This window comes from Danio rerio, chromosome 1 (genome assembly GCF_049306965.1).
Source record: "Danio rerio strain Tuebingen ecotype United States chromosome 1, GRCz12tu, whole genome shotgun sequence".
NCBI classification, from domain to species: domain Eukaryota; kingdom Metazoa; phylum Chordata; class Actinopteri; order Cypriniformes; family Danionidae; genus Danio; species Danio rerio.
Window position 1 is genome coordinate 9,240,772 of NC_133176.1, and position 24,697 is coordinate 9,265,468.

General features: G+C 31.5%; 3 long non-coding RNA genes across 9 annotated transcripts in view; 1 reads left to right on the forward strand and 2 right to left on the reverse strand.

The window, feature by feature from the left end:
- Positions 1-24,697, reverse strand: part of LOC141384503 (uncharacterized) — a 77,754-nt gene that overhangs the window by 46,260 nt on the left and 6,797 nt on the right. The gene's annotated exons all lie outside the window — the stretch shown is intronic.
- Positions 9,722-10,970, forward strand: LOC141384501 (uncharacterized). The gene is made up of 3 exons (XR_012405426.1): positions 9,722-9,764; positions 10,688-10,727; positions 10,826-10,970. It is a non-coding gene; the product is annotated as an uncharacterized lncRNA (long non-coding RNA).
- Positions 15,300-19,369, reverse strand: LOC141384478 (uncharacterized). Of its 6 annotated transcripts, none has more exons than XR_012405424.1 (9): positions 18,988-19,369; positions 18,597-18,656; positions 17,720-17,871; positions 17,248-17,303; positions 16,293-16,477; positions 16,101-16,208; positions 15,967-16,023; positions 15,708-15,875; positions 15,300-15,605 (listed from the first exon to the last, which is right to left on the reverse strand). It is a non-coding gene; the product is annotated as an uncharacterized lncRNA (long non-coding RNA). The 6 variants fall into 6 exon arrangements; XR_012405425.1 differs by having other exon boundaries at positions 15,967-16,026; XR_012405421.1 differs by lacking the exon at positions 18,988-19,369 and having other exon boundaries at positions 15,702-15,875; positions 16,293-16,395; positions 18,597-18,639.

Sequence of the window (24,697 nt, forward strand, 5' to 3'; positions counted from 1 at the left end):
CATGCTTTTTTGCACTGACATTCGCTCAATATATGGTCTAAGGTCAGCCTGTACACACAGCATCAGGGAATGCTAAGACTGTGGATTTCCAAGCCTCTCTCGATTTAGCATTCGGGCTGGAGTTTTAACCTCTTCTGTAAGAGTAATGTCAGCTGTATTCGGCCACGTAGACGCTGCTCAGACACATGGTACCACTGTAATCTCCAACATCTTTCACAAACACTGAGGATGCATGTACATGTCAAGACAGGCATTACTACATAGCTACTAGGACACGTTAGCATGGTTATAAATGTGCTTGTTTGTCACACGGTCAAAACGTGTCAGGGTTAAAAATATTTTACGTTTGTCTAGATTTGTTATATTTAAGAAATCTAAAGCATTTAACATCTGTTATTTAAGTGATTGTGAATTATTATTGTTATTATTATTAATGTAATGTATTTTTTATTAATTGCCAAGTCATCAACCAATGCTATTTTCATGGCAAGAACATTTCAATATTAAATTTACAATTAAAAACATCAAACAATTGAATAGGAAAATAAAGGTTTTTAGTATTAATACATGATAAAAATTCTAAACTTTCTGGTGTCACTTTGCTAAAAGTGTCCTTAAGAGAGTTCATTTCATAAAAAAAAAAAACTGGAATCATTAAAAGCAGGACAGTCCAGTATAATGCATGTGTTTTATTATTATTATTATTATTATTATTATTATTATTATTATTTATATATTATTATAATTATTATTATTATTAATATATATTAATATATATATATATATATTATTGTATATTATTTATTATTATTAACATATATTATTATATTATGCAGATATATCATCACAATAAAACAACAGATTATTCTTTTATTATAAAGTCTTTGTTTAGTGAGAAAATTATTAGTATGAATAATAATATGAATAATAATAATAATAATACAAATAATAATAATAAAACAAATAATAATAATTAACAAAACAAATGTTTGAATGCTTAATATAATTGGTGAACAATATTAAAGTTAAGCTGTAAAATTTAATATTGGGGGAAAAAATTACTAGGATGACTTTTTTATTATTATTATTATTAATATTGAGTATTCTTGAAAGAGTTACACAAATCTAACAGATCTAAAAACATCACCAGATAACAATAATGATAATAATCATTATAAATCATATTTCTTTTTTCCCTTTGTTAACTATTGTTTTTTTAAATGGACAGTTTATGATCGGTCTTGAGCGAGATTTTATAGTTAGAATTAAAGATATATATTATTTTATCTATTTATTTTATTTTATTTTTTTTTTAAAGTGACAGTGTTTGAGGACCAGGGCCATTTTTTAAGAATAGAATAGAATAGAATAGAATAGAATAGAATAGAATAGAATAGAATAGAATAGAATAGAATAGAATAGAATAGAAAATACATTAATCTAAACATTAATCTAGCTATTTCTTGAGAATGACTACAAACAAATAAATCAAAATTAATAAAAGAGCAACTACTCCCACTATAGAGTGACTTCAGTTTGGTTCCTATTTTCCTTGTGTATTTGATCAAAAAGACACATTTAAAGGGACCGTCTCATCTGAATAAATCAATTTTGTGGCCTCTCTCTGCGCTGTCAGCTGACCCTGTGTTAGCAGGTTAAGGGTTAAACGGCTGTAAATGGTGATGACTAAAGCTGTAGGCGGTGGCTTACGAGAGATAACCTCCACGTGATGCCTCGTATTAACCCTAACATGAGGAGCGCCACCCACCCGCAACACACCCAAACACTCCATCAACTGCAGACCTCAAATCTGATCTATCAATCAAACCTGACCCTGGAATCATCATTCACGATTATAGTAACGTAAGGTCTCATTAGATAAACAATTAGCAATAATGCAGGACAAATTGGATTATGATCAAATATTAATGAGTTAATGTTTTTCTTGTCTTTTAGGTCTTTCTTTTCATTTCCATTTCAATAAAACCTGTTTCAACATATTTTAATCAGTTTTGATCATTTTTATTCTTTGCTGTTTTTATTTTCTTATACTTGTATTTTTATTATATACTTATATACTTATACTTGTATGTTTATGTTCTTTTTTCTTGTTTATGTAAAGCACTTTGAATTACCATTGAATAACCATGCCAATGTGCTTAAACACCTTAAATCACATACACTGAATTTATAATACTTTCAAATTCAAAATAAACAGACCTCACGCAATCCAAGCAAATCTCATCATTGTATTTAATTGCACTTGAAGGAAGGATGAAAGGTAGGAGGGGAAAGAAAGAATATTTATATAACATACTGTAAATAATGAATGAATGAATGAATGAATGAATGAAAAAAATAAATGAATGAAAGAATGAAAAAGAAAGAAAAAAGAAAGAAAGAAAGAAAGAAAGAATGAATGAATGAATGAATGAGAAAGAAAGAAAGAAAGAAAGAAAGAAAGAATGAAAGAATGAATGCATGAATGAAAAAGAAAGAAAGAAAGAAAGAAAGAAAGAAAGAAAGAAAGAAAGAATGAATGAATGAGAAAGAAAGAAAGAAAGAAAGAAAGAAAGAAAGAAAGAAAGAAAGAAAGAAAGAAAGAAAGAAAGAAAGAAAGAAAGAGAAAGAATGAATGAATGAGAAAGAAAGAAAGAAAGAAAGAAAGAATGAAAGAATGAATGCATGAATGAAAAAGAAAGAAAGAAAGAAAGAAAGAAAGAAAGAATGAATGAATGAATGAAAAAGAAAGAAAGAAAGAAAGAAAGAAAGAAAGAAAGAAAGAATGAATGAATGAATGAATGAGAAAGAAAGAAAGAAAGAAAGAAAGAAAGAAAGAAAGAAAGAAAGAAAGAAAGAATGAATGAATGAGAAAGAAAGAAAGAAAGAATGAAAGAATGAATGCATGAATGAAAAAGAAAGAAAGAAAGAAAGAAAGAAAGAAAGAAAGAAAGAAAGAAAGAAAGAAAGAAAGAAAGAATGAATGAATGAAAAAGAAAGAAAGAAAGAATGAATGAATGAATGAATGAATGAATGAGAAAGAAAGAAAGAAAGAAAGAAAGAAAGAAAGAATGAATGAATGAATGAATGAATGAAAAAGAAAGAAAGAAAGAAAGAAAGAAAGAAAGAATGAATGAATGAAAAAGAAAGAAAGAAAGAAAGAAAGAAAGAAAGAAAGAAAGAAAGAAAGAAAGAAAAGAAAAATGAATGAATGAATGAATGAATGAAAGGAAAGGAAAGGAAAAAGAATGAATGAATGAATGAATGAATGAATGGAAGAAAGAAAGAAAGAAAGAAAGAAAGAAAGAAAGAAAGAAAGAAAGAAAGAAAGAAAGGAAAAAAGAAAGAAATATTCTGCATTTGAGAAGGATTAAACAATATATTTTAAGAATGGATTTATTGAAAAATATATTACTGCACTCTAAAAAAATGCTAAATTGTTTCAATCCAAATTTGGGTAAAATATATACAAACCCAGCTGCTGGGTTCAATTTTTAGTCTTGTTGAAATAACAGTTGAGTTTGTCCATATTTGACCCAAATTTGTTTTTAAAAAGTATTTATATTTTTGTATTTAAGGTGTTGAAGATTGCACATAATATTCAAGATATTCTCTAATAACATTTTTCAAAAAGCTAAGAAAAAACTAAAGAACTATAATAATCCATCTGGGGTAAAATAAATATAATTAAAGTATAAAAAATAATAATAAATATAATATGAAGAAAATAACTGTTCGTTCTATAGTAATAAAACTGCTGCTTTACTTGATACTGATGCTTACTTTGTGTCTAATGACTACTTCAGTTTTGTGTAGGACTGCGCCACAGCTTAGTAACATGTCAGTTAACCTTTAAGATTTAACTATATTTTTCTTTAATTGTATATTTTCCAGGGCGGTGCAGTGGCTCAGTGGTTAGCACTGTCGCCTCACAGCAAGAAGGTCGTTGGTTCGAGCCTTGGCTGGGTGAGTTGGAACTTCTGTGTGGAGTTTGTTCTCCCTGTGTTGTTGTGGGTTTCCTCCAGGTGCTCCAGTTCAAAGACATGAGGTATATGTGAATTGAATAAACTAAATTGGCCGTAGTGTGTGTGTGTGTGTGAATGTGAGAATATATGGGTGTTTCCCAGTGCTGGGTTTCAGCTGGAAGGGAATGCTGCATAAAACACATGCTGGATAAGTTGGCGGTTCATTCCGCGGTGGCAAACCCTAATAAATAAAGGAACTAAGCCGAAGGAAAATGAATGAATGAATGAATGTATTTTTTTCCCATAACTTGACAATACTTGACTAATTTGTTAAACAGCATGAACTGCAGATTAAAGATTAGAGGCATAGGACAAATTGTAGAGCAAAGAGTTATTACATATTATCATATCATGTGCACAATTAAAAAAATAATTACCTTTGTTGAGAGTATTGTAGTCAGGCTTGTTAAACTGCTACTGCTAAAATAATGAAATAGCTACAGTACAGTGTTTCAATATATTTATATTGTCAGATCAGCGTAGTGTTAAAGCCTTAAATCATTATAGATATAGCAGCATAACTCGAGTAAGCTGCTTTGAAGCTATGCCTGCTCTGAACAGTGCTACAAATTTGATGTCAGAACAAGGAAATTAATGGGCTCAATCCGTACAAACACAAGTGCTCTGGTATGTCAATGAGCTGCATGAATACCACTTGCATAACAGGTGTTTTCAAGCCTTATTTGGGTTATCAAACATACTGTATATAATAAACATGTGAATTTTTAATTTATCTTCATAATAAGGTGCCATACTTTCTTATTTCCACACTAGAAAGCCAAAACATTACATCACATCACATGACCACTGAAAGTTCAGCCGTGTTCTCAATCTGATTGATATGAATAAAACAATAAAATACCTTCATTCACAATAACTACTCAGTCTCTACTGTAGCTGCAGTGTAATAAAAAGCAAATAATGCATTGCACTGTGACAATCACAATTCACAATCCAAATTGCTGTGATAGGATTTAATGATTTTTCTTTAGAAACGTAATGAATTTGCTTTAAAATTAGTATTGTGTGGAAACCGATTTATTAGAGTTATTTATAATAGCAAGAAGCTGTGCTATATTGTGCATAAGTCACCACAAAGCCCCTCAGCCATGCCTTATTCACAATATTGTACAGCCTCTTGTACTTTATTGCATACATATTATATCCTGCATGTTTTCATAGAGAGTTTAGTGTTTAGGGTGTAAATGATGCCCATTTGACAAATCAAATGTCTGAGCAGAATTTATTTCATTTCATTTCATTACTGAAATCACAACCTCCACGACAAACCCCAAAAAGCAACACATGTGTGATGTGATAAATATGAACTATTGATATTTAAAGAATTTCAGTGATATTAGTGCTTGAACATGACTATTGTAATTGACTTTATAATGTATTCTGACAATGTATTCTTTTTTGTCTTGAAATAAAGTATATTATTGTCATATATACAAAACATATTTGTGATGATTTTATCCATAAAAAAGGTAACTGAAATTTGTAATAATGTAATCACTAAAAAGTAACCGTAATCTGTGTTGATGTAATCCTTAATAAGTAACTGTAACTGATGTAATCACTAAAAAGTAACCGTAAATTGTAATGATGTAATAACTAAAATGTAACTAAAACCTGTAATAATGTATTCACTAAAAATTAACTGTATGTACTGATGTTAGAACTAAAAACAAAAAACTGTTAACCTGTAATGATGTAATAATGAAAAGTAACTGTAACCTGTAATGATGTAGTAATTAAAAAGTAACTATGACCTGTAATAAAAGTAACTGTAACATGTAATGATGTAATCACTAAAAAGTAAGTGTAAGTATGTAATGATGTAATCACTAAAGAGTAACTGTAACCTGTAATGATGTAATCAATAATTAGTAACTGTAACCTGTAAAAGTAACCTGTAACCTGTAAAAGTAACCAGTATGCAATTACTAAAAAGTAACTGCAACACGTAATGATGTAACAACTAAAAAGTAACTATAACCTGTAATTATGTAAACATTAAAACGTAACTGTAACCTGTAATAAAAGTAACTGTAGTCTTAAATAACGGTAACCTTTAATGATGTAAACACTAAAAAGTAACTGTAACCTGTAATAAAGGTAACTGTAACCAGTAATAAAAGTAACTGTAGTCTGTATTAAAAGTAACTGTAACCTGTAATGATGTAATCACTAATAAGTAACTGTAACCTGTAATAAAAGTAACTGTAGTCTGTAATAAAAGTAACTGTAACATTTAACACTAAAAAGTAACTGTAACCTGTAATAAAAGTAACTGCAACCAGTAATAAAAGTAACTGTAGTCTGTAATAAAAGTAACTGTAACATTTAACACTAAAAAGTAACTGTAACCTGTAATAAAAGTAACTGTAACCAGTAATAAAAGTAACTGTAGTCTGTATTAAAAGTAACTGTAACCTGTAATGATGTAATCACTAATAAGTAACTTTAACCTGTAATAAAAGTAACTGTAACCTGTAATAAGTGTAACTTGTAATGATGTGATCACTAAAAAGTAACTGAAACTTGTAATAAAAGTAGTGTAACCTGTAATAAAAGTAACTGTAACCTGTGATAAAAGTAACTCTAACTTGTAATTATGTAATTACCAAAAAGTAACTGTATCCTTTAATGATGTAATCACTAAACAGTAACCTGTAATGATGTAATCACTAAAAAGTAACTGTAACCTGTAATAAAAGTAACTGTATCCTATAATGATGTAATCACTAAACAGTAACTGTAACCTGTCATAAAAGTAACTCTAACTTGTAATTATGTAATTACTAAAAAGTAACTGTAAGCTGTAATAAAAGGAACTGTAACCTATAATGATGTCATCACTAAACAGTAACTGTAACCTGTAATGATGTAATCACTAAAAAGTAACTGTAACCTGCAATAATGTAAACCCTAAAAAGTAACTGTAACCTGTAACGATGTAATCACTTAGAAGTAACTGTAACCTGAAATGATATAATAACTAAAAAGTAACTGTAATCTGTAATAATGTAATCACTTAAAATTACCTGTAATCTAAGTAAACTTAAAAGTGTTATTACAAAATCAGTACAGTGCATGTTTAGAATCCAGATTATATGTAAATAGCACTGGTGATAGAAAAGGTTTAAGAAAATACTTTTCCATTTAGTTTGATTAAACAAAAATATACAAACATGTTTATAAACTGCAGTAGATAAACACTTTATATCAACCCCTGGACAGATGTTATATTTCTGGACAGTAATCGCTACAGCAATACCTCTAAAAGTGAACCATACCAAAAAGGTTACATTCGGCCCACGGTGTGAAGGCTTTAATGATCATTGAGGAGGTCTGGTACTGGAGTGGTTCACATTATCTATCCAGGACCTGGGTTTTTGATCTAACCACGCACTAGACCTCCATGACTGCAGCATCATAAGGTTATATGGATGTCAACACTGCAAATCATGCTATAATGACTATCCCACATGCTTCGCTCACACTAAATGCTGAATTCATCCATTGTCTTTTAACTGTCCGTTTCCATCTCCCTAACCCCATTAGGATAGATGTGCTCCACATATGATAGAGTTTGGTCACAGCTGTCCAGCTCTGCAATAGGAACCAAAAATATACAACAAAATACATGGAATCCCACCATGAGTGTGGAGAAAAGATTAGGGGATTTTCTGAAAATATAATATACTATATTGGTCCACGGGTGCAGAGACAGCAGCCCTAAATAACTTTCTGAGTCTGAGCTTAATGTAATGCAACAGAGATATTGCAGCAGCAGTTGTTTTAGTATCGCTGAGAGACTATTGTAGTTTTCACAAATAGTGCGCATTCATTACTTTTTATTTGCATATTTTCTTAAAAATACAGATTTTTATATAAAATATGTTGATTTTATTTTTGTTTTATTGTTTTAGGTTAACTATAACATTGCTTAGAAATGTTGATTAAGCATTAATCAAGCATTAATAAAGCTTTGATTGGTTGTAAAACTATATGTGCACGTCATTTATTTACTAAATAGTGCATTCATTACTTTTTATTTGCATATTTTCATAAAAAAAAAAAAAAAATATATATATATATATATATATATATATATATATATATATATTTTTTTTTTTTTTTTATAGGCTAACTATAACCTTGCTTATATAAGCAATCAAGCATCAAGCATTATTAAAGCATTGATTGGTTAGAACTATACGTGCAAGGGTCATTTATTTATTTATATAATACATTCTAAAACATTCAAAAAAATTACAAATGATCTAAAATGTTCCAGATTGTTTGTGTTTTTATTTTAGGTAATCAATTAATTTGAGTTAATAATGTTACTGCAGATGAGCATAAACATATTTAATTATTAAGCAATAAATAATCAGCTGCATTTATGCACAATAATTCTCACTGGTGGTGTGTACAGGGATCAGCATAAATGAGTACACACTGTATAGATCTCTCTTTTAAATTAGTACTTTCTAAAGGTGCTATAATATAAGATGTGCATATGCCATGGTCAGTACCAAGGTCAAAAATGGAAATAATCTAAATAAATAACTTCAGATCAAGGTACAAAAATGAGTTCACCCCAATTTAAATGTTAGAGAAAAATATTAAATACAATTTTAATAAGAATCTAAGGAATCAAAAATATATATAATTAAGCTAAAATTATGTAGTTCGTAATTAATTTTGAAACAGCTCATTTGAATTCTCTCATTTGACTCACTCATATTTAAATTAATTTACAGCTTTAGTAAAACTGTTTTGTTTAAATGCACTATTGTCCATATTCACTGAATAATGGATAAAAATATTACTTTTCTAAAAGAGGTGTACTCATATGCTGAGCACTAAACAATATTACAACATTTATATTTACATTCATTATATTTTAATTAAAATTTTATATCCTAAATAACATTTCCATGATTCTGCATTCACAACACGTTCTCACTCCCAACTCGTCATATACTGACGCTTGGTCAGGAACCCTCGGCGTAAGTTATTGACGCACAGGGTACCCCTTTAGCGTCACATTTAGACGTGCAGGGATTCCCTATAGAATCTGTACCTGAGCCTGAAGCGTCATAGGGAGACGCTGGAGGCTCGTATAATTACCAATAGATGTCAACGCACTTTTTAAAACCTGATTTACGCCTATTATCGCAGTTTTCTTCTTTTAAAAATATGTAATTTTAATTTTGTTCATGAAAAGCGTCTGTAAACTGGGTCGAAACTACTGTATGAATAAACTTCGGTCCACGTGACATCCCTTCACGGTGAGTTTAACGCCGCTCTGCTATTGGTCAAACTGCATCAACGGTGAGTTCTCAGATGAGTTCAACTGTCAACATTAAATAGTATGTTAATGCTGCATAATGTATTTTTATTGGAGATTAGTTGGTGTTTATAAATATTTTATCATTAACTTTATATTTAATGAGTGAAAATATATCCGGTTGTCCAGTTTAGGTTAACTATAAAACTATACTACTAATAAAACTTTGATTCATTCATTTTATTTATTATTTTTTACTTAAAAAATATTACATTTCAAGTACTAAGTTTAAAAATGTTTTCGGCTGATCTTTTTTCATTTTAAATTATTTATTGAAGTTGGGGTCATTGTATGTGGCGATCTATTTTTTACAGTCTATGCTCGCTATCCCAAGGTTCATTGCGATCCCAAGGTTCACTGCGGTTTTCCACAAGGTACGTAAAAAGTAAATAAAGACGATTTGTTGATAAAGCATGTACTGTAAACTAGCGACGTTATCTAATTACATCAAGTTCATTTATTAAAAACATATTTTCTCAAATATAACGTTGGTCATGCATAGCTCAGAACAATATATACATTTTAAGATAACAGTGTTACCAGATTGTTGTTTTCCACAATAGAATTCGTGCAAAATCTTTATATAATATGCAGTATGCAACTCTAATAATACAAATGTATTCGTAATTGTTTCGATATTAAAGAACATCAAGTGTTTCCAAAGGTTTAAAGGCTACATTGTAAAAACAATTATTTTCTTAAAACACACACACACACACACACACATATATATATATATATATATATATATATATATATATATATATATATATATATATATATAACACACACACATATATATATATATATATATATATATATATATATATATATATATATATATATATATATATATATATATATATATATATATAACATAACAAAAGCTCAAATATAACTTAAGCTGATGTATGTCACAATGAATATCTTACACTATTACAAGTATAATTTGGCCTTTACCAATTTATTTAATAAAAGAAAGAATCTATCATCTCTAAATTGTGGTAAAGAGGCACAACAAGCTGTCTTCTTTGTCAAATATTATGTCAGTCAGGATGGTAATGGTAAAACTCAAGGATTACCTTGCACCTTCTCAGAAATTTACCATTGATCATATGTATTACAAGTGGCTAGATTGTTTTTAACACAAGCAACGTTTTTTAAATCATTATCTTAAACAGATTAAGGCTCATTTTGGACTACACTTACATTACTTTACAACTGCTTAATGCAGTACTGATGTATCTAGTAGTTTAGTGGGTTTAACTAATGTCTCATCTGTTTTTATTCATTTCAGATGCAGACACTTTTGACATATGAATTCATCTTGACTAAGGGTAAGGTTTTTGTTCAGAATTAATCATTATTTAAAATCATTGTATTTTCTTTGCTATTATGTACAGATTTTAAAAGAATGTACTTTCTTTTAATAAAGAACTCTTCACAGCACTGCATCTGAACAGTCACAACCTCACAGAGCTGCACAACTGCCCCACTCAAGATCAGTGTTGAAGCTGGAACCTCATCTTGTGTACAGCAAAGGCAGAGCTGAAAATTCACTGTTTGTTTTGTATTGTGTGGTAAGTCATAGTTTTATTAATTTTTTAATTTCATTGCAACACTAAGTAGTCCATTCTGTGGCCAATATGATATAAAAGGCCTAAAATGGGACTAACGTGATTATTGTTTTGATTTCTAGATAAGTACTTATGGGGCTACACATGCAGCTGAAGTTAGCTACATGGAGTAGGACATTTCTTTCAGTATACTCTTAAAGAGATTCACCCAAAAAGGAAAATTCTGTCATTAATGACTCATACTTCACTTGTTCCAAATATGTCTGAGTTGCTTTCTTCAGTTAAACACAAAAATATAATATTTTAAAGAAAGATGAAAACCTGCAAACATTATGTCAATGTTTTCAGCTTTTAAGCTTTCTTCAAAAACTTCCTTCATGTTCAACACAAAGTAACTTGGAAGTTTTTAAAAAAAGGTTTACAACCACTTGAGGGAGAGTAAATAGTGAACTATTCCTTTAACCCAATCTAGTTGACTTTACTAGAAAATTGTATAGAAACCCAGTGCCTTAAACCCCTTACATTTTATACAGGGTACAACTTAACAGCCATACTTGAATTAAAATATTACTGTAAGTCCAAGAAGATTGTAAAGGTTCTAGGTTAATTTAAAGAGGGCTGTTTAGTTTCACCTTGTGTAAAAACATAAAGGGTTTAAGGCAACATTTTCCATGCAGTTTTTTTTATAAAGTCAACTAGTTTGAGTTAAGAATGTAATGGGTTTCAGTAAAAAGCAGTGAATCATGCAGGCATGAAATTAATGTTTAGCCTTGTAAAACAATAAGCTTGTTATAATTTAGAAATATTTTTAGGGTGGAGCACTGTATGCTGTTGTAGTTCTCATATAATTGATGAGTCAAACATGAGATGTGTGTTTTAAATTGCAAGAAGTGAATTAACAATATGTTCATCAAGATTCAAATCTTGCATCTTATATTTTTTAAGGTTTTGGCCCAATAATACCCATATTCTGCTATTTAAAAAAAAAAACTTGCTGGAGTTTGTGTCAGCATTCCCTTCAATGAAAACTACAGCAGTGGACATCAGTGGTGATAAAAATGTATGAGAAGGATAAGGGTGTTCATAATGAGAAGTGCAGTCACTATCCTGATCTCTGAGTTTGTAGAACTGACAGATCTGCTTGGAATACATGGAAACATGCTGGAAATGTTTAACCTATTATACAGTTAATTCAAGAGTGCCAGGTTTAATGACACTTTACATATATAAATAAATATCACTGAACTTTCTAAATGAAACCTAACACTCATTCTTTGTTCAGTAATGATATTGTGCACTTTTAATACTTTACAGTGGCAAAACCTGGAATAACACATGGGAGCCCTCCAGGAATTCCTGACACGCCCAAGTCTCCTCATGCTAACCGGATTGCAATATGACAGTCTAGTCAGCATAAACACCTGGACTCACCAAGCACACTTTGGTTCTCAGTGTTTTGTAAAAATTGTTTTTGCTATTCTTCAGTAAATACTTGAATATGTTTTGAACTTATTCTACTTTTGATGTTTAAGTTCAGAAAGTTGTTATTATAAACATAATTTGCATTGGTCATGAACTTGACTTGTTGTTGTTGTGAAAGCTGTTTATTATAACGGCATTTCCAAAGGCATTATTTGAAAAGATTTTTTGCAGTGCAGTTTTACTTGAGCTTGACATACCAGATGTATGACATGAATACATATCACAAAATAAATATAATAATGATAATACAAAATATAAATTTCCTTCAATTATAATTGTTTTTAATCATTTATATATGTATGGTAATATATTATTGCATTAAAAACTGTTATAAATATATATATTTTTGGTTTTTGCATGTTTGCGTGATTTTTTTTTTTTTTTGTGACATTATAAATAAATTATAAATGTTTCATTAAAAATGTATTGTGTTTATTTGCATTCTCATTTACAATGAACTACTATTTTTACTATTTAATGGGCACTATATTTGTCATTTAAGTTTGACATATATTTATATTTGTATACCTACAGGACGCAGTGTTTAGTTACAGGAAATGCTGGAAATGTTTTCAAACATGATGCTTTTTTTATTATTTTATTATTCGTTTCAAATTTAGTATACTGCCTATGATCTGGTTTTACAATGATCATTTTGCACATCAGGTTACCCCCACAAAGGAATCTCACGGTAAATATACATTTGTATTTTTAATAAGACAATAAATAACATGTAATATTAATACACATTTTGATATTTAAGTTATATTATAAGGTTATTATAATCTACCTTCAACCGGAAGATTACCAAATAGAGACAAAGTGTGACGTAGATTGCGACATTGTGATTGGACTATAACGTCTAAGCCAAATTAAAAGATCCTTCGTGTTGCTAACTATGTTTTGCTAACTTTGCCACTTTACTAACAGTGTCCTTTATCAATGAGTTATCGCTGTGTTTCAAATAGTTACCGATTAACCAAGATCGTAACCCTAAACTTAACCCTAACTACAGCTTTCAATGAACTACAATTTGTAGCGCCATGTCTTTCCCGTCCTATCTATACAGCGACAAAGGATTGTGGGTAATGTAGTTTAAAGCCTTTTTGTAATAAAATGGAACAAATACTATTTTTAATGAACTAAAGACTATCTGAATAAGGTCATTGTGCATATGTTTATGACATATATGAATGCCAGACATAAATTTGTTATTTTACAATGAGTATTTTTTTAAAACAGCTTTTATTGACTTGATTAGTATATATCAGACTATTATATCCAACATTATTTATTGAACATAGCATAGATAATAGTCTTGCTGATATTCTCTCACTCATTTCTCGTTTGAAATGTGAATACTTTTTCCTTTTCTACGGGGCTCTACTCATCCCCTTTGAGTAAAAGGGCAGTTAACCTATGTAGATGTATTATCTTCAACATGGACAAGAAATTGTATTGTCACATGTACAGTTGTGGTAAAAAAAAAAAAAAAAGCTGTAAAAAAAGCTAAACATTAGTATCCTCTTTAATCACAAGTTATTAACAGTAGTGATCTATGTTCATCACAAATATTATGAGTTCAGAATAAAATGTGTGGATGTAATTCTGTAAGTGTGTTTCATTAATGGTCATCATGTGATGTTTAATTGTTTTCACTTTATTTGAAATATGGATAAAAGCTCTTAAAATATGTAAATGTTTCTAAATATAACCTTTTTAAAGACATGTATTTGTTTAAAAACCACTCTTTATCTGATTATTTTTACTTTCTGAATCTTCAACTGTTTGTGTAACAGTATGTTTTGATGACAATGGATGAACTTTGTGTTAAATAATGATTCCACATCATGTCTTTGTCCTGCATGTGGGTTAATTTGTTAATTATTTTCTTTATGATCAAATGATTTTAAGATTTGCTGCATTGTAAGAATCATGAAAATAGTGAGAAATGAGGTAACAATGACGATAAGATATCCTTTCAAATGCTGTGAATAGTTCAAAATGATTAAAAATATATAGCCATGAACCAACAAAATAAATATGCAAACCTTTAAATTATCTAAAATAGAAGTAAAAAAGTTCTGTGCTGTACTTATAAGTTACTGTGAAGTTCTATGTCTACAAAAAATACATATTTTATTTTACTTTTTGGCTTAGTCCCTTTATTAACCAGGGGTCGCCACAGCTCTATGAACCGCCAACTTTTCCAGCATGTTTTTATGCAGCAGATGCTCTTCCAGCCGCAATCCATCTCTTGGAAAATATTTTATTTTTTTATTTTTTATCTTGCATTCAATAAAACATTATACAAAGTTAATTTTTATTTTCAGAATAACAACAGTGGCACTGTTATCTCACAAGTACAGTAGTTTTTTGTTAGACATTCTAACAAATGAATACAAATGTTTCAAAGTAAAGACAAAAATAAAAGGAGATTAATTTTTTTTTTTTTTTTTTTTTTTTAGAAAAATCCATGAGGACCAAATAGATCCATCAGATCTTTGATGTAAATCATAGGTTAATTTGTTCAGAGGTAGAAGTCTGGTTGCCTGACTCAGCCACATATTGACTGGAGGTATCTGAGCAGTTGACCATAATAATGTACATTTTTTGCCCAAGTATATGCAAAAATTAAATTTATCATAAAAATGTATCATAAAATTAATATTTTAAAAGCTCTTAATGTCATTTAATGTAATAATTTTATTTTAATATAGAGTTCCTTAAATCGTTATATGTTGTAAGCAGTTAGGCATACAATAATGCTCTTAATTTACAACACTGATTGATTTTAGAGGAATGCTTACATACTGTACATATCTATGTATTTAAAAAAAGAGACAACAATTTGGTTATAGATGATGAAAATTTTATTTTATTTTTACAGATTTTCTTACATGCTTTAGATTCAGGGTTAAGGTCATCCTCTTCTGGATTACAGTAAAAGAAAATCCACAGTCAATGTCAAACTCATCAGCTGGAGCTTTATTTAAAAAATGTATGTTATCTGCTCCAGCCAAAACTTGCAGGTACCTTGCAGGTCTCTAGATTGCACCATCGTATTGTTGTTTATTTCTCAGTTATTTTGTTGCTTTCTGAGAATGATGATCCATAGACCTTTTAACCCCTCTTCGTTTAGGCCACATGTCGAATCTTAAAAGAAGAACACAACAACATTAAAATATATTAATATCCTTTGGACTGGGTAACCTTATGCTTATGTCTGTGCCAAATAATACAAATACATACCAGTACTTTTCAGTAGCAAACAAGCAGGAAAGTTCTTTGAAGGAACCAGGATGAGTTGAAAGGTATTTATAGTGGTTGGCCATCTCTGCCACAAGAATCCTCTGCTTCTCCTGAAGAATCCTGACTAGCAGGATGATGTTGAACACCCTCTCTTTGTTGCTGGGTCAGCAGAGTCTGAAATATATTTATAAAAAGAAAGTTGTATAACAAGGATTATACGTCAACTTTTAAAGAATCAACACTGACAGAAGTCTAGTGTACATACCATGCCATATGACGAAGACATCCATATCACTTCTGTTTTTTGTTGTCTTTGCTTCTGCTACTGAAAAAATGACAATAATAGTAACACTTACAATTTTTCATGACTACATGTAATATTAATAATAATTTCCTCACCGTCTGCCCACTCCTCTACATCACAGACCAAAGTCTTCCAACTGGTTTCCGGTCACTGCCAGTTTCATGGATTCTGTTTTCCAACTTGCTTTGCAGAGCTGTTGCAGTCTACAGTGATAAGCAATCAAAAATCACAATACTATTTAAATAGGTTATAGAACAACTAAAACAAATTCTACTGGATATCGTTACCTTCTGATATCAATAGGTCAGCAAGATGGCCAAATTGTTGAATATCTGCTAATTCCAGCACATGACTATGAGAGTTACAGTAGCATGTCTGTTCACTGCAATCCTATAGAAGAAATATTGCACTGTTCAACCTCCTTCCCAAGAGTAAAACCACACATATCCTTGTATGCCTCACTCCATTTTACCTGGTTAACATATACAAAACAAACAAACAAACAAACAAACAAACAAACAAACAAGCAAATAAGTAAACCAATAAGTTTTGGCATTTACCTGTAGATCAGTTTAAGATTATCATATAGTTCATCTATCTCAGATATAAACTCATGTGCTTAGGCATGAAACACACTAAAATCATGGGCTTAAAGATGGTGCTGAAACTTTGGACAGCTTTTTGCAACTATTTGGAGGTAGTGTCATTAGTTGATGTAGTCCACAAATCTTCCTGTCAATCCTTAATCCTTAGCTGTAAACAAACCTTCAAAATATTATCTTCTAATCTAATTTTACTAGGTGAACATCAAAGAGCTGTTTTCTTGTTAATTTAGTTTCAACACATACAGTTTAAAGTACCTTGTGCAATCATGAAATGGTTATACTTATGGTTCACATCTACTTAAATTGGCAGTATATCTAGTGTGGAAGCAAGACAGATAAAGGGCTCTTCCTTGCAAATACTATCCACCTTGTATTGCACAGACTCCCACTCAAGAATATCTAAGAAAAATGTCTGCTGAGAACTTGGCAGTCTATTAAAAATAATTATACCAAACTCTTTTCCACCAATGGAAAGAATATAAAAATATTTTAGGATATATTTATACTTGCATGACCAAATCTGAGATAAAAAAGGCCATCAGTATGCCTTAGTTTAAATAAAAACAAATTTTTACTCTAGCCCACTGTCACCTAGGTCTACAGATACAGTGACTAATGGAAACATTAAAGTACACACCAACAGTCACTGGAGCAAGGCCCTCTCACAGTTGGGAAGATTGGAGTTCCTATGAGCTGTACCAGAAAAAAAACAACAAAGAAATTAACATTTATAACAATTCTAACTTATCCTAAGACTAGTAGACAAGCAGCATTAGTAGTTTAATTTCCTAAACCCCAATGTGGACAGTTGATGGCCTTTAAGGTGTCATAAAATCAGACAAAACAAAATACTTTCTGAAAAAGAAAAAAAATGGTTGGCCACTATCAACACCCAGAACAAATAGTTTTAAACAGTTAGGCCACAATATTTTTTGAGCTTATACTGTAGTTTATAATGTTTTTCATAAACAATAGTAAAAGTAAAACTAATGCTTCTCTTTCTGTTATTACAATAGAAGTGAAAGAATAAATGCATTTTATCTCATACAATCATATATGCCTAAACAATGTAGATATTTAATATACATGGAATGAAAAACTTCACTAACCCTTGACTGATTCCAGAGTGGTCTTGGCTCTCTATACATGGTGGTGCTTCCTGCAGATCATCAAGTTGTCATCAAGACTTGAGCTTATAATTGAGATCTTGATGATAAATATGAGTATCAAGGAATCACTCATGGTGATAGGCAGAAACAGGCTGAAAGACACAAGAATTAATCAAACAAATACAAATGTGTTAACAGAGATAGAGAGAGAGAGACAAGTTCAATTTAACATATAGACATGGGTAAAGTGGCTTTACTTTTTGCTTATTAGAAAACAAAATTGGATTTTTAAAGAAATCTAAAGAACCTGAAAAGAGCAAAGAAAAAATATTCATATCTGAACAGTGAACACCTTATAATTTACACCTGTATATATATATATATATATATATATATATATATATATATATATATATATATATATATATATATATATATATATATATATATATATATATATACATACATATGTGTGTGTGTGTGGTAGATTAAAATAAAAATTAAATTAAATTAAAAATGTGCTCAGACGGGCAAAATTTCTGCCTTTTTTCCTTTAAAGGCATGGAAAATAATTGTTTTTACAATTAACCTTTGGAAACACTTGATGTTCTTTAATATTGAAACAATTACGAATACATTTGTATTATTAGAGTTGCATACTGCATATCATATAAAGATTTTGCACGAATTCTATTGTGGAAAACAACAATCTGGTAACACTGTTCCTCATCTTAAAATGTATATATTGTTCTGAGCTATGCATGACCAACGTTATATTTGAGAAAAATATGTTTTTGAACTTGATGTAATTAGATAACGTCGCTAGTTTACAGTACATGCTTTATCAACAAATCGTCTTTATTTACTTTTTACGTACCTTGTGGAAAACCGCAGTGAACCTTGGGATCGCAATGAACCTTGGGATAGCGAGCATAGACTGTAAAAAATAGATCGCCACATACAATGACCCCAACTTCAATAAATAATTTAAAATGAAAAAAGATCAGCCAAAAACATTTTTAAACTTAGTACTTGAAATGTAATATTTTTTAAGTAAAAAAATAATAAATAATATGAATGAATCAAAGTTTTATTAGTAGTATAGTTTTATAGTTAACCTAAACTGGACAACCGAATATATTTTCACTCATTAAATATAAAGTTAATGATAAAATATTTATAAACACCAACTAATCTCCAATAAAAATACATTATGCAGCATTAACATACTATTTAATGTTGACAGTTGAACTCATCTGAGAACTCACCGTTGATGCAGTTTGACCAATAGCAGAGCGGCGTTAAACTCACCGTGAAGGGATGTCACGTGGACCGAAGTTTATTCATACAGTAGTTTCGACCCAGTTTACAGACGCTTTTCATGAACAAAATTAAAATTACATATTTTTAAAAGAAGAAAACTGCGATAATAGGCGTAAATCAGGTTTTAAAAAGTGCGTTGACATCTATTGGTAATTATACGAGCCTCCAGCGTCTCCCTATGACGCTTCAGGCTCAGGCACAGATTCTATAGGGAATCCCTGCACGTCTAAATGTGACGCTAAAGGGGTACCCTGTGCGTCAATAACTTACGCCGAGGGTTCCTGACCAAGCGTCAGTATATGACGAGTTGGGAGTGAGAATGTGTTGGCATTCAAAATCATTTCAGTCAATTACATTTTTATACCGGTCAAATATTTTAGAGCAGTTAAATATTAATATTTGAAGTCAGAATTCTTAGCCCCCCTGATATAATTAACCCCCCTGTTTAATTGTTTACCCAATTTCTGCTTAATGGATAAAATATTTTTTTCAACATATTTCTTAACATAATAGTTTTAATAACTCTTCTCTAATAACTGATTTATTTTATCTTTACCATGATGACAGTAAATGATATTTTACTAGATATTTTTCAAGACACTTCTATAAAGCTTAAAGGCGAATTATTGTATAACAATGGTTTGTTCTTTAGATTATCGAAAATAATACATAGCTTAACGGGGCTAATAATATTAACCTTAAAATAGTTCTTAAAAAATGTAAAAACTGCTTTGTTCAAGCTGAAATAAAACAAGTAAGACTTTCAACAGAAGAAAAAATTACAATTATTTTTGTGCATATACATTAGATTAGTCAGTACTGAAGCCAAATCTGGAGCTTATCAAACAAAATAACTTACGATCACGGTTTAAAAACTACTACTCCCAAATGTATATGTTATAGAAAAATATGAAATACAAATTTAGAACAGATGAAATATCAAGAAAAGCAAAAAATTGAACAATTTTCTTGAAATTTTTTGTAGGTTGTAATTTATTTTGCAATATTTTACTTGAATTTAATTGTATTAACCTTTAATTTCTAAATGTGTTTGGTGATAAAACATTATTTTATTAAATATATCTGTTTAATGAATCTGTTTTGTTTAAATCCACCAAAATACATTGCTTATATTCACTGAGTAATGGAAAAAATATATATATATATATTTTTTTTAAATGGGGTGTGCTCAATTATGCTGAGCACTGAATATAATTGTTATATTTATCAAATAAATGTTCTACATTAAAAATGAAATATTTTGTAAGCATCGAGTTTTTCAAGAGCGTGTTCTTGCATTTATGCAGCATCTGTTTGTGTGATATTCCAGTGATTCTGAAGGCTGTGGGCCTCCCGGTGCACCCATGCTACAGTGATCAGCTTTCTCAAGTGTGACTGCAAGCATTGTTCTGCCAAACAAAGTCCTCACATTGATGTGTAGAACCCGCTTAGCAGACAGAACTTTTTTAACTTTATGCTATTAAGCTGCAAAACACAGATATCAATATCTGTTAAGCAACACATACAAGAACCAAGCAAACGCAGAATGACCTTTACATTCTGAAACAAAAATTAAATACCACAAGCAACATATAGCCTACAATAAAATCCACATTTGTTTTGTTATGCAATGTGTTTCAGTATTGCAATATTTTTTTATTTTGTATGTTGTATTCAATATGCGCATGGTGTTTTCCACTTTCTCATTTTTTTTTTATATATATAATGCATACTCACTATAGCTAAATTGTAACATGTAATGAGACTGCCATAGAGCTCAGTCCCTCTGTTGGGGGAGATGCTAACATGACTCTGGTATTGTTCTGCAAGACAACATGACTCATGATCAAATCGTTGAATGACAGCTCCATGGCATTAGTAGGGTTCACAATGGAAATGGGACAGCAATAGGAAGTCAATCTTTCCACAGTAAAAAAAAAAAAAACCACGGCCTGTTAATTAGATATTTTGAACGTGCAAGAAATGTAAAATAAGTGTATAACATATTTTATTTAGCTATACAGCAGAACGCAAGGATTATAGAATACAAAACATCACACAATAATATTTGTTTGCATATCTAAAAATCTTTTTCATTGCATTATAAAACAAGCTGTAATTTACATTTTTAAAGAGTTGCTAAGTTTGAGAAGAAAATGAAACGCAGGTAAACAAATCTTAAACTCACCGTTAAATGCACAACGAAAAGATACACAAAAAAAGACCAAACACGGTCAAGCGTAAGTGAAAAATAAAGAGGACATGTGTAAAAACCTCTGAAGAGGGCGGTGTGTGCTTGAGGCAAGACCACACAAAAATAACTCTTCTGCTTGATCAGTCTATCTAAAATATAATTAGACCTTATCATGGTCGAAATGGTTTAAACAGAGGTTTGTAAAACCCCTTTATGACATCTCAAAAATAGCCTTTAGCTCAACATTTTAATTTTAGATAAAGCCTATCCTCCTTAGAAAAGTGACACATTTAAGAAACTTGTAATGCACAGAATAATGAAGCGCTGTTTTGCCATTTGAAGCTTCAATAAAAATTTTTTTTTTAATTTTAGCAGCGTTTAATACAGCCTGCCTCGAGAAGTCACTTTTCAAAACAAACAAAGAGGAATAGTTTTTTTTAAATAAATTGACAAAAAACAGATTATAAAAAATGAATAATAGCATATAATTTATTAGGCTAAAGAAAATAAATAATTAATTTGTATAATAGATTTCAAAATCGGTTCATATTCATTCTTCAGCGTAATTTATAACTGGTCTCGAACGCTTTGAAAATTAAAACTTAAAAAATGTCTATCTTTTTTATTTTTCCGTTATGGTTTTAGATTTTTTTTTATTTACAACAAGCAACAATTCGTGTTAATGTCAATATGAACATATTTAAATTAGTCAATTTATCTAAACGATTTATTTGATAAAGTAGGCTATTCAAGTAGGCTAAAAAAAGCTGAAATAGCCTAGTTGTATAAAAATCTATTAGAAAGCCCATCTATCTGCGTGTCACCTTAGTCCTCGTGAAGCTTTACGAATGAATGTGAGGGGGAAATTAGCAATGAATGTCTCCAGCACGGCTTCCTTTAAGTAAGTGACTGTGCGCCACCTTCTGGGGATTCACAGACATTCGGTAGAAAACTAAATCATAAGCAGTGTTTATTTATGACCAGAGTCTGAAAAGTGCGACAGTTCTAGAGCTCGCGATTCACTGTAAATATGAATAGATTTTGGGGTCGGACTGCGCAGATAATTACATAACTTTCAGTTCATGTATCAATTGTGCACTCAAAGATTTCCATTTCATATTGCTGAAGACATATTTATTTAGACAACTGAAAAAACTCACAGATGGCTAGGCAACATTTTAAGATCAGGCCTATAAGAAAACACCAAAAGGGACGAGAAAGGGATTTTGCCAAAGACCCCTGTAATAGCACGTTTAAGGTAACCAACACAAAATTAAATCTGTCGGAAATATGTTTGCTCTATTTCTCCAATATTTAGTTGTTGCTTTTTTACATATTGTAACGTTATTATTTCCTAACAATTGAATTTTTAAATTTAAGGGGGAAATGCAGCGTCATGTCGGACTCAACCAGCAGGCCTTTTCCCTCTGCTGACCTATTGCCATCACATTTCATGGATAAAGGTTGTAATTAGCGCGCTTTAACGGTGCGGGCTAGTAAATGTGGCATGTTCATTACCACGCCACTACCGCAGCCACTATGCATTTATCTCTTCTAGTAGGTCTTTCTCACCGTGTGTGTATCTGTGAGAGAGAGACCGAGAGAGAGACGATTCCAGTTACCTTGACACCCTAATAGACTGCCTTTTCTCAACCAGTGCAATCGAGCAAACCACTGGAGCAAAAATCATTAGGTAAGCAACGTAATCACAATCAAATCTCCCCGCTTCCATCTGTGTACTTTTGCCCTCTCTCAAGGATACCTGTGTTTTTACATGCAGCTCTTCTCTGCGTCACTCTTCTCGGAATCTCGTCACTTTCCTCCTCGTATATTACATCTCCCAGTTAAAAGAGATGCTGACTTCACCGCTGTTTAATCTGCGCGAGGTAAATGACCTCTCGGATGAGCTCGGGCCGCTATCTGCGGCTATAGAAGTATGTTATCACCGTTATTAGAGCACGTTAAACAGTGGCTGAGAGTGTAGAGACACCGGGCGAAATTGGAAGCTTATTGTGATTGATGGGTTCCTATTAGGCGCTCGCTGTTATCGCGGCGGATGGAGGGGAACGGGGCACTGAGTTGTAACACAACAGATTACCTGAGCCTGTAGTCTCCCGAAGGATGTTTAAATAAAACATAGTCGCTCCTTTTCTCTCTCCTTTTTTTCCTCCCCACACCTTCATTTCCACTCGCGGGCCACTCCACCTACCCGACGTCATGTGCAATTTGCCCGAGCCTCTCCACTCAATAAACTGACATGGCGCTCATATTTCCTTTTATTTCCCCGACGATAAAGGAGTGCCGCCGCGAGACTAGCACGAGGAGGGAATCGTATTTTGGTCCGCAGCTCCTTTTTTCTTTCCCTTTCTTCCCTTTTTGGCGCACTGTGCCAACATGATTGATTGTGACTCGCAAACCGGGTGTCCAGCTCTGCCCAACAAATGACTTTGGCCCCTACCAGTAGACCTTGACCAGACAGAAATCAATATTTCACCATTAAAATCTATCAAAGAAGAGTTAAGGCTGCAGCTGTCCAAGGCGCCCTTTTGAACATTAAATCCGACACTTGTAGTACACGGGTAATCAATATATAGTGGTTCACAGATCATTTGTGGTCACCTTTTTGGTCGTGATGGATACTTGGAGGAGTCGTGATTCATTTTGTCACCCCATTAAAGCGAACTGTGTCAAGTCGTTCCTTCATTTTATCTGGAAGAGATTCCTATTGCTCAAACTATGAGGGAAAGTATATGGGGAAAGGGGGGTTGTAGCGGTAAATGAAGAGCACCAGCCTCCAGGTTCCCATTTCAATGGGAATCTATAGAGATTTTGTGTCCAGCGGAGTGTGAAAATCCCTTTGAGATAGAACAAACATTCTAGGAGACCAAGCCACACGGCTGATACATACAGAATAGATGGGAGTACATTTACAAGCCATTACAGATTAAGTTTAGCTTGGTCAAACAGAATTTTAGATAAATATAATCATTATGCAATATCCACCAGCCTTAGCGGACAAAGCCATTTAACAAAACAGTTATCAGTAAATGTATATGCTCCTCTTTTTGTATATGTTTTAGCTTTGATCGACTGCATGCTATTTAGTGTTTTCAGGTCAACCTAAAATAAAAAGGATGGTGTCTTTTAATCACTGAGGAAGGGGTTATCTTATTCAGTCAATCCCAAGAGCAGACTCCTGCCTGCCTACTTGTTTTATTCTCCAAGACTATATCCCGTTTTCACAGTAGCTCATCCAGTGACTGAAATGATCGTCCCATAGCCCTCACATAACCCATATGCTGTCGTATACCTGCTGCGGGGAAGATTATTAGTTACAAGCTACTGTCATTAAAAATGGATTTATTCACCCTCTGCAGGGAGCAGATCTGCCCTCCTGGTCACAAATGTACCATAACAGTATGCATGGTGGGCTTTCTCAGACTCAGGCTCATTCTGATTAT